Genomic DNA, 10,952 nt, shown 5'->3' with positions numbered 1-10,952 from the left:
AAAAATCACTTAACCAAGTGCTGGTGACGTTACACAGTCCTCCCTCACTTAAAACAAAGTCTAGTGCAAAGAAAACAGTTCCTTTTCTCCAGTTTAATGAGGGAGATACCAATGGCAAGTTTCTCATATTGTACATGGCAGAACAAGTACCTATCTGCCTTCAACGAGGGAGAAGGTTTATTGTAATTCTACTACATCAAAGAAACGACAGGTCGAGTTTCAGCACATAATGAATTTATAATAGAAAATTCTGTTTATACATATATGTGCTTCTGTGTTATATATCTTATATGTAAAATATATTGAATATGTTATATATGCAAAATATAAGGCATATGCATTATTTGTATAATGCATATATATGTATAATGAATTATATTGCAACACCATACATATGATATATTGTGGTATGTGTATGCTATGTTATATGTGTATGCGCAATACATATATATGTGTATGTGATGTGTGATTATACATGTGTTTATATATTACACAAATCACACATATGTAATATAAGTATATGTATATAGGCATGTGTGCACATACACATATCCTAAAGTCAATGTGGACAGAATACTGGATTTGGACTCAGAGGATCTGAGTTCAAAGCCTGTCTCTGCTACTTTCAACTTTGTTGCATACCATGGGAAAACCATTTTAATTCTATGAGGCCATGTTCCTTCCATCAAATGAAATTAGTGCAGAAGCACACATCTGAAATTATGCCTAACTCTGTTAATAAATTATGTATACACTACATAATATAGAATATATTAATATCATATATCTAAGAGGATGGCCTATTTATACATAAATATTAGAATCAAAGGATCTGGATTCCATAGAAGTTCTGAGAAACTAGCTACTGCCTGCTTAACTTCAGGAAAGTTTTTTAACTCCCTGGGCCTCAGATTTGATCTTTTAAATGAGGGGACAGGAATAAGTGCAATCTAAAGTCCAATAATTTCCTATTCTAAATCTTTTGAATTGTTTACTAAATCTTAGAATTCAAAACTTATTATAAACCCACACATGCAAATTTTATACTAATTCCAAATCTATCTCCTTTAATAATAGATACTTTGTATCCCATGATTAAGTAAATTAAATAAAGTTATTAGGTCATTTTAGCAAAATACTTTTCAGAATGACAGCATTGATTAGTCACTCTACTTTTTATCTGAGGTCTTTATTTTTTTTCTACAATTTCACAGCAAGCAATTCTGATAAATAGTGCAATTAGCATTTCCATTATTAAAACAATTAATTGCAAAAATTAAAGACATGACAGGGACAAAATATAAATGCATAAATTATTGGGTTTTGAAATTATCATCATTAATCTATGTATAGTAATTCTGATATAAACAAAGCACAAGTAGTTCATTGAAGTCCTGAATAAAACTAATAGGTTTTACCTTTCTTCATAGACAGAGAATTGATCTTTTAAGGGAGGCATGAGATCTAAAAGAAAAGTTTGATCATCTACGTTAAACATGCTAAAATGGGATGGGGAGTCGTGGTGATGACAATAATAAATAATGAGACATATTAAGCCCCATAATAGTAAAGGTCCTCCTCAGGGAATGCCCTGACCATTGCCATTGTGGGGGAAAAAAAGGAATGAAAGAATGATCAAAAAAGGACTTTTTTGGGCCACTGTATGGATATCCTGAAGAACTTTTCTTTTAAAATTATATGTGTTGTTTTTAGTTTTAAACATTCACTTCTATAAGAATTGGAGTTCTAAATTTTCTCCCCCTCCCTCTACTGCCTCCTTCCTAGGACAGCATACAATCTGATGTAGGCTATACATGTACTATCATATTAAAAATATTTCCTTGTTAGTCATATTTTAAAGAAGAATTAAAACCAAAGGGCAAAACCATGAAAAAGAAGAAACAAAATAAAAAGAGAAAAGAATAGTATACTTTGATCTACAGTGGCTCCATATTTCTTTCTCTGGGTGGAAACAGCATTTTCCAAGTCTTTTGGGATTGTCTTAGATCCCTTATATGGTGAGAAGCGTTAAGTCCATCAAAGTTGCTCATTGCACTGTTGCTGTTACTGTGCACGGTGTTTTCCTGGTTCTGCTCACTTCACTCAGTATCAGTTTTTGCATGTCTTTCCAGGTTTTTCTGAAGCCCACTTGTTCATTATTTCTTAAAGAAAAATAATATTCCATTACATTCATATACCACAGCTTGTTCAGCCATACCCCAGTTGATGGGCAAACCCTCAGTTCAAATTCTTGGACACCTCAAAAACAGTTGTTATAAATATTTCAGAAAAGCACTTATTAAGTGCCTACTATAAAGCACTGCACTGAGGCATATGATACAAATGCAAAAGTATCACATCCAAAGCTCTCAAGATGGTCACATTTTAAACCACTACAGACTTTCAAAGATTTTAGTTACAAGTTTAGTTACAAGTAAGGTTTTGTTACAGTAAATAGGCAGTAGTAAGTAAGTAGGTTTAGTTACAAGTAAGATGTAATACTTCAGCGATCCTCACAGTATAGTGTCAGAGCACATGCTAATATATCTTTTTTCCTTTTTCTTTCCTCTTTCTTTCTTTGCTCCTTCCTTCCTTCTCTCCTTTCCTCCTTTCCTCTTTTCCTCCTTTCTTTCTTTCTTCCTTCCTTCCTTCCTTCCTTCCTTCCTTCCTTCCTTCCTTCCTTCCTTCCTTCCTTCCTTCCTTCCTTCCTTTCTTCCTTTTTCTTTCTTTTTCCCCAAACCTTAAACCCAGTGCACTCTGAAGCCTATAGATTGGACAATAATAGCTCCTTGCCCACACTCCTCTTAATAGTTTCCTTAAAGTGATTATCAATAGCAACACTTTCTCTTTGCCTCCCAGCTTCATTGACTTTTTGTTTTTCTCTTGCTCATTAAAAGGGCTATTACACAACTACTTCTTAAAGAGTTCTATTCACTGAATGGGAGTAACCTCCCTCTAAGTGACTACCTGAAAATGCCTTAGCCTAAAAAGCCCCAGGTCTCCCATTGTATCCTGAACCATCTCTAATCATTCTGATCAATATCTGGTTACTGGACCCACATGGCTCAGGAGAAGAAAGTGAGGCTGGTGACCTTGCACAGTCCTCCTTCACTCAAAATAAAGTCAACAAAGCCCAAGATGGTGAAGCAGAAAGATGCACATACACTAGCTCTTCCCCCACAGCTCATAAAATGCTTGTAAAGAAAGACACTCAACAAATTCTAGAGCAGCAGAAGCCACAGAACAACAGAGTGGAGGAGATTTCCAGCCCAGGGTGACCTGAAAGGCCAATGGAAAAGGTCTGTTGCACCAGATGTGAAGAGGAGCCCAGCCTACCCTTAGCTGGGAGCATGGCTCGGGAAGGAGGACTAGAGAAGGCCTCTGGGGTGGAATCCTCAGTGGCAGCAGCAGCTATTTGCAGATCCCTCAATCCATAAGCATCAAAGGTCAGTAAGATGGTTTTTTCATATGGCCAAGGAGGGAGCAGGTCTTCCCATAGCTCAGGTCTTAGGTGACAGCAGAGGCCCCATCAAGCAGCAGCAGCTCCCACAGCAGCTTGTATTCATTGTTGGATAGTCAAGTCCCTGGGGAAACTGAACAGCTGATCTGAATCTTAGCCCCTGGTGATGGCTTGGTGGAACTGGAGGCCAGGTGGTTGTGAAGAGGAAACTCTATCACTCACAGATTCTGGGCACAAAACTTTCTGGTTGCTCCCAGACCAGTGTACACTCTTGAATGCGCCACCTTGGAGGAATTTAGATCTTACAGATCCCCAGACTATACTCTACTTTTGACAAAGAACCCAAAAGTCAAGTAATTGGTTGGGAAAATGCCCAAAAAAGGGGAAAAAAATAAGACTATAGAACGTTACTTTTTTGGTGAACAGATATCTTCTCTCATCCTTTTGGATGAGGAAGAACAGTGCTTACCATCACAGAAAGACATAAAAGTCAAGGCTTCTGTATCCCAAACATTCAAAATAAATATTCATTGGGCTCAGGCCATGGAAGAGCTCAGAAAGGATTCTGAAAATCAAGTGAGAGATGTGGAGGAAAAATTGGGAAGAGAAATGAGAGAGATGCAAGAGAATCATGAAAAGTGAATCAACAACTTGCTAAAGGAGACCCAAAAAAATTCTGAAGAAAATAACACCTTGAAAAATAGGCTAACTCAATTGGAAAAAGAGGTGCAAAAAGCCAATGAGGAGAAGAATGCTTTAAAAAGCATAATTATCCAAATGGAAAAGGCGGTTCAAAAGATCACTGAGGAAAATAGTTCTTTCAAAATTAGAATGGAACAGATGGAGGCTAATGACTTTATGAGAAACCAAGAAATCACAAAACAAAACCAAAAGAATGAAAAAATGGAAGATAATGTGATATATCTCATTGGAAAAGCAATTAACCTGGAAAAGAGATCCAGGAGAGACAATTTAAAAATTATGGGACTATCTGAAAGCCATTATCAAAAAAAGAGCCTAGATATCATCTTTCACGAAATTATCAAGGAAAACTGTCCTGATATTCTAGAACCAGAGGGCGAAATAAATATTGAAAGAATCCATTGATCATCTCCTGAAAGAGATCCAAAAAGGGAAACTCCTAGGAACATTGTAGCCAAATTCCAGAGTTTCCAGGTCAAGGAGAAAATATTGCAAGCAGCCAGAAAGAAACAATTTCAGATCTGGCAGCTTCTACATTAAGGGATCAAAGAGCATGGAATATGATATTCCAGAAGTCAAAGGAACTAGGACTAAAACCAAGAATCACCTATCTAGCAAAACTGATTATAATACTTCAGGGGAAAAAATGGTTTTTCAATGAAATAGAGGACTTTCAAGCATTCTTGATGAAAAGACCACAGCTGAAAAGAAAATCTGACTTTCAAACACAAGAATGAAGAGAACCAGGAAAAGTTAAACAGGAAAGAGAAATCATAAGGGACTTTCTAAAGTTGAACTGTTTACATTCCTACATGGAAAGACAATATTTGTAACTCTTGAAACTTTTTTCAGTATCTGGGGAGCTGGAGAGATTATACACACACACACACACACACACACACACATAGAGAGAGAGAGCACAGAGTGAGTAGAATAGGAAGAGATCATATCTAAAAAAATGAAATTAAGGGGTGAGAGAGAAATACATTGGGAGGAGAAAGGGAGAAAAGGAATGGGGCAAATTATCTCTCATAAAAGAGACAAGAAAAAAACACTTTCCAACGGAGGGAAAAAGGGGGGACATGAGAGGGAAAATGTGAAGCTTACTCTCATCAAGTTTGACTCAAGGAAGGAATAAAATGCACACTCATTTTGGTATGAAAACCTATCATACAATACAGGAAAGTGGGAGAGAAGGGGATAAGCCCGGTGGGGGAGATGATGGAAGTGAGGGCAATGGGAGGAGGGAGCAATTAGAAGTCAACACTCTTGGGCAGGGACAAAGTCAAAAGAGAGAATAGAAGAAATAGGGGGCAGGATAGGATGGAGGGAAATATGGTTAGTCTTACATAACATGACTATTATGGAAGTCATTTGCAAAACTATACATATATAGCCTATGTTGAATTGCTTGCCTTCCCAGTGGGGATGTGTGGGGAGGGAGGAAGGAAGAGAAGTTGGCACTCAAAGTTTTAGGAACAACTGTTAAGTATTGCTCTTGCATACAGCTGTGAAACAAGAAATACAGATAATGAGGTATAGAAATTTATCTTGCCCTACAGGACAAAAGAGAAAATGGGATAAGGAAAGGGAGGGATGTTAGAAGGGAGGGCAGATTGGTGGTAGGGGTAATTAGAATGCTTGGCACTTCGGGGTGGAGGGATGGGAGAGATGGGGAGATAATTTGGAACTCAAAATTTTGTGGAAATGAATGTTAAAAACTCAAAATAAATAATTTTTTTTAAAAAAAGAACTTTTGTTGTTGCTATTATTTTGTTTTATTGTTAAACTTCTGCTAGTGACAACTATACCACATCCAGAATCATTTGCTAGGTTTCTATTTAAAAAGGAATATTACTCACCTGGAAAATGGCTATGAGATTGAACTTGAAGCAGTCCTAGTTGTATTGTGAGGGGATTTTACAACCCCCACAACTCTTAGGATTACATGCTCTTTAGGTGCAGTTAGTCAGCAGTTTGTACAGTTGTAACAAGAAAAATGGTCCCCTCCTCCACAGTGATTTCTTCCTCAACGATGACCGCAGGGGCAAGGGTGGAAGTAAGGCCAAGTCTCTTATTCCCAAGTCTCTTTCGTTCAGGTTACTGGCCTATTTTCACTGGGTTCTTAATGGGAAATTGTTGTCAAGGTAGTGGTGGTTTGATGTGACTGGCACATTTTATTTCATTTCACTCTCTGGGAGTGTGTGCTTTACTCCTTCAGTTAGGCTGGCTGGACTTTCCCCATGAGAATCAGTGGCTCAGATATTGGTGTTGAGGAGGAAGGTGGCACCATTCTCTCTAAGTTATTGTTCCTCTCAATGATGGCTGTGGGGCATGTGTTAAAAGTCAGAACATGTCTGGGGAAACTGAGGGAAGGGGATAAAAAATGTTTCCTACCAAGATGATGAGATGCCATTTGACATGATAGATGGGCAACAAACTGACCATAGTACTGAGGAAGAAGAGATAGGACTACATTATGTTTCAGACATTTTGCAGCACTTTAAAAGATCCTAAATGATTCCCTGTTACAAAAGCTATCTATTTAGTGGAAATATTTTCCCATGATGCAATATGATGATGTCATGAAGCACCACATGCTAAATAGAAGAAAAATTTCAGTTCTCTCAAAGATCAATGGTACATAAAGCTTTCAGTTTCTAATATATTATCAGTTATGACATGGGCATGAGCCATAGCATAAATACATCCATGAAAAATCAGAAGGACTGATCAAGTAGTGAGGATGAGGTTAAACCTATGGAGACCCCAAATGTTACCCTTATGTCCTCCACATAGAAATGTGTGTGTGTGTGTGTATGTATGTATAAAAAAACAAGAAGAAAGTACCTAATTCATTGAGTATAATCACTGTAGGAGTCATAGATAAAGATCAAGCAGAATGAATAAGTGTGAATAAGCTCTGTCCTATAATGATAAAAAGATTATCCATTTGCATAAAATTATAAATCACTTAATAATCACGAGTGTGCTAATACACATTAGGTAGACCTTGAGATAGAAAAACTAAGGGGACAGAAATGAATTAAGAGGAGAAGTAGCAAAGAAAACTTGGACATATTGTAATGACCATTTGTTAAAAAAAAAATGTTGATAAGAAAGATCTTTCTGTAGTATGGTAAGCAGTATCTTATTATATTTAATGGCATGAGAAAGCATTATCTGTAATGAAGAGACACTAAATTCCTTTCCAATAAAAGAGGCATAAATTTAGGATGACCACTATTGATACTGTAGAAAACAAAGGAAGTTTTATTTCCACAAGGTAAAAACTTCCTAAAGTGAAAGTTGACCTGTGGCCTAGCAGAGTCAGGTGAAGATCAAAAACTAAGCCCAGACCTGACTAGTTTGAGGGAAGGTTTGTCAGAAAGGAGAGTCTAACTGCATTTGTTAGTAGGATTGTAGAAGATTGTGACCCTGAAGAGAATGGACCAATCCATTTTCTGATGGGAGGATAAGGGCTTCACTTCCATAGCTCACCCTCTCACTCTGCCTTTCAGAAGAAGCTTGGAGTTCAGCTTGACCAAGGCATTCAATTCCTCTGAACTTAATTTTAATAAATTTTACTTGATACCTTTTTGGTGAGTCAAGTTTATCACTAACAATTCTGGCGCCCAATATGGGCCATCGACTTGGAAGAAGGGATAAAATTTGTGGGGATGAGCACGCCTGTAAAAAGACTTTTTTACAATCCCTCTAAGTTTTATCTATTCCAGTTCAAGCACTGACTTCGAACCACATGTAGGAGGTTCAGAGGAATTGAGATAGGAGGACCTTTAACAGCTGACCACTATCAGAGGTAAGAATAGCATGTAAATTTCTACTCTGGGTCAGTTTTTACTGACCAAGTAAAGTTTGGTGCTGTGTTCTCTATGTCGGTCAAGTTAAATCTTTGTCCAGAAGTTTAACTTGGACAAAGTCCCGGGAATTAGAGCAATGGGAGGGAGGAATTCTAAGCTTAACCTCCAGGAAAACCTACCTCCAGAGAGCCCCTTAGGGAAGATGCTATTATATTGGGAGGATGCTCCCAGAACTAAGGTAAAGGTTAAGAAAAAGATGATACAATATTGTTATCAGGAGTGGACTAAAGGACCTATCCTGACAACGTCAGTATTCTGGTCAAAATTTGGATCAGATAAGGATTGGATCTGCCAGTTATTAAATTTATATGTAAACAGTAAAGAGAAAGTGACAGAAAAAGAAAAGGACTATGCTGTTTGCTGGGGCACTGCAATAGGCATTTTCCTAAACCAAACAAAAAGGAAGGGAGGGGATAAAGAAAAGCAGAAAACTTCCTCTTCTAAATGGGATCCCCTACTTGCCTTACCTTCCCCACCACTCCATACAATATACCCCTGCCTAACCCACCACCTTCCCTGCTTCTTGCTCCCTCCCTTTCCCCTCCTGCTGAATCTGCTGTTAACCTACCTTCTAGGGACGTAGAGGAAAGGCTATATTCTAGATTAAGAAAATAATTGGAGCAATGTGAGCAGGATACTCAGAACCTGCCCGTTAAATCTATAGATGGGAGCAGGACAGAAAAAGTCTGAATAGCATTGTCTCCTCTCAGGTTTCTATGTTTCCTTTGAGAGAAGTTCCCATGGAAGGGCCAGCAGGAGGAATTGGATTTGTAAATGTCCCCTTAAGTATCACTGAAGTAAGGGCTTTTAAAAGGGAAATGAAGTCATTGATAGAGGATCGGGTGGGACTGTCTGAACAGCTAGATCAATTCTTAGGACCGAATACTTACACATGGGGTGAATTAATGTCAATTCTTAGTATTTTATTCACAGGGGAAGAGAAAAGTATGATAAGGAGAGCAGCAATGCTAGAATAGGAGAGAAGACACCCTCCAGCTGCAGGAGTAATCCCAGTGGAGGTCAGGTATCCTAATGCAGACCCAGGCTGGGATCACAATAACCAAGCCCATGGAGCAAATATGCAAGATCTTAGGGAATTGATAATAGTTAATATAAAAGAGCCTCTCCCAAAATCTCAGAATTTGAAGAGAATATTTGAGATTCATCAAAAGAAAGGTCAGAATTTTTAGAAAGGATGAGAGAAAGTTTTAGGAAATATTCCAGATTAGATCCCCAAGATCCCTTTGCAGAAGGGATGTTTAAGGGATGTGACCAATTCCTGGCCAGATATAAATAAGAAACTTCAAAAACTGGAGCAATGGAGTACTAAGCCTTTAGAGGAGTTATTGTAAGAGGCCCAAAAGGTCTGTCAGGAGGGAAGATGAGAAGCAAAAACAGAAGACCAGGATCATGGTTCAGATTGTTCAGGAAGTGATAAGGTCAGAGGGAACTCAGAAGGAACCAAGATCTGGACAGAGACACCAATGAGGGAGGAAAGAAAAGGCTAACAAGAACCCAGGGAAAGGGTGACCAGGAGAAGATATATGCTTCAAATGTAGAAAATCGGGACATTTCAGGAAAGAATGCCTAGAAGGGAAAAAGGAGAAGGGCGTGGCATCCCTCATGACCTTTGAGGAAGATGAAGACTAGGAAATTCAGGGGTTCTTTCTCTTTAAGCCTGACCAGGAACCCCTAGCAAATGCAGAGATTAGAACTTTCAGAGAGCATATCCTGTTCCTGGTGGACCCTGGGACTGAGAGATCCTCACTGACTTTCAAGCCTAATGGGATTACACTCAGTGAGGAGACTCTCAAAATCTCTGGGGTGAAAGGAAAGAATTTTCATGTAATTTTTTTTATACATTAATTTTTATTTATTTTTAGTGTTCTACAATCACTACTATAAAACTTAGGTTTTTTTATCCCCCCTATCTACCTCCCCAGCATCCCCCTCCCTCCCCAAGATGGCATACAATTCTATATAGGTCATGTAATTTTTTTTTGAGGAAACCATAAACCAGTGTGACGATAGACAAATGACTGTTAGATTCTTATTTATCCCAGAAGCTGGAGTTAGTTTATTAGGGAGGGATTTAATCCTTAAATTGAATCTAGAAATAAAAGTAGTATGTGAACAATTGGCTGTCCAACTGCATATGTTAAATACTGAGACATATCAGAGAATTAAACCAGAAGTTTGGGTAAAAGAAGGGAATCATGGGGGTATGAAGGTTGAGCCAATAGAGGTTAAGTTAAAGGACCCCCAGGAGGTGGCCTATATTAGACAGTACCCCATTCCAATGGAAGGAAGGAAGGGGTTACAACCTGTCATTGATCAGTTATTGGAGGAGGCACTTTTGGAGCCCTGCATGTCCCCTTTTAACACTTCAGTGCTCTTAGTCTGAAATAGATTTAAGGAAGGTAAACCAACTTGTGTCAGTTCATCATCCAGTGGTTCCTAATCGGTATACCATCCTTAGCCAAATACCCCTAGGACATTGTTGGTTCACAGCCATTGATTTAAAAGATGCCTTTTGGGCTTGCCCACTAGCCAAGGGCAGTAGGAATTTGTTTTGCTTTTACCTGGGAAAATCTATGAACAGGCCTAAAACAGTAATACAGGTGGACGGTTTTACCCCAGGGATTCACTGAGGCCCCAAATATTTTTGGACAAATTTTAGAAGGTCTTTTGGAAAAATTCAAATTCCCTGGAGGCCTAAATCTGTTACAATACATAGATGACTTACTTCTTTCAGGAAAAAAGGAAGAAGATGTTTCATAAGCCTCAGTGAATCTTAAACTTTTTGGGAGAAAATGAATTGAGAGTATCACCAAAAAAATTAGTTTGTGGGAAGAGAAGTGAAGTACTTAGGTCACTTAATAAGTAAAGAAATTAGAAAGATCAAGGAC

At 38.2% G+C, this 10,952-nt stretch overlaps 1 long non-coding RNA gene across 1 annotated transcript in view; it reads right to left on the bottom strand.

The window, feature by feature from the left end:
* Nucleotides 1–1,173: 1,173 nt before the first annotated feature.
* LOC140518609 (uncharacterized) overlaps nt 1,174–10,952 on the bottom strand; it is a 321,838-nt gene continuing 312,059 nt past the window's right edge. Inside the window, exon 4 of the long non-coding RNA XR_011971964.1 lies at nt 1,174–2,162. This is a non-coding gene — a long non-coding RNA (uncharacterized lncRNA). The remainder of the gene's footprint in view (nt 2,163–10,952) is intronic.

Source organism: Notamacropus eugenii, chromosome 1, assembly GCF_028372415.1.
Source record: "Notamacropus eugenii isolate mMacEug1 chromosome 1, mMacEug1.pri_v2, whole genome shotgun sequence".
NCBI classification, from domain to species: Eukaryota; Metazoa; Chordata; class Mammalia; order Diprotodontia; family Macropodidae; genus Notamacropus; species Notamacropus eugenii.
This window is presented reverse-complemented; position numbering and strand designations above follow the sequence as displayed.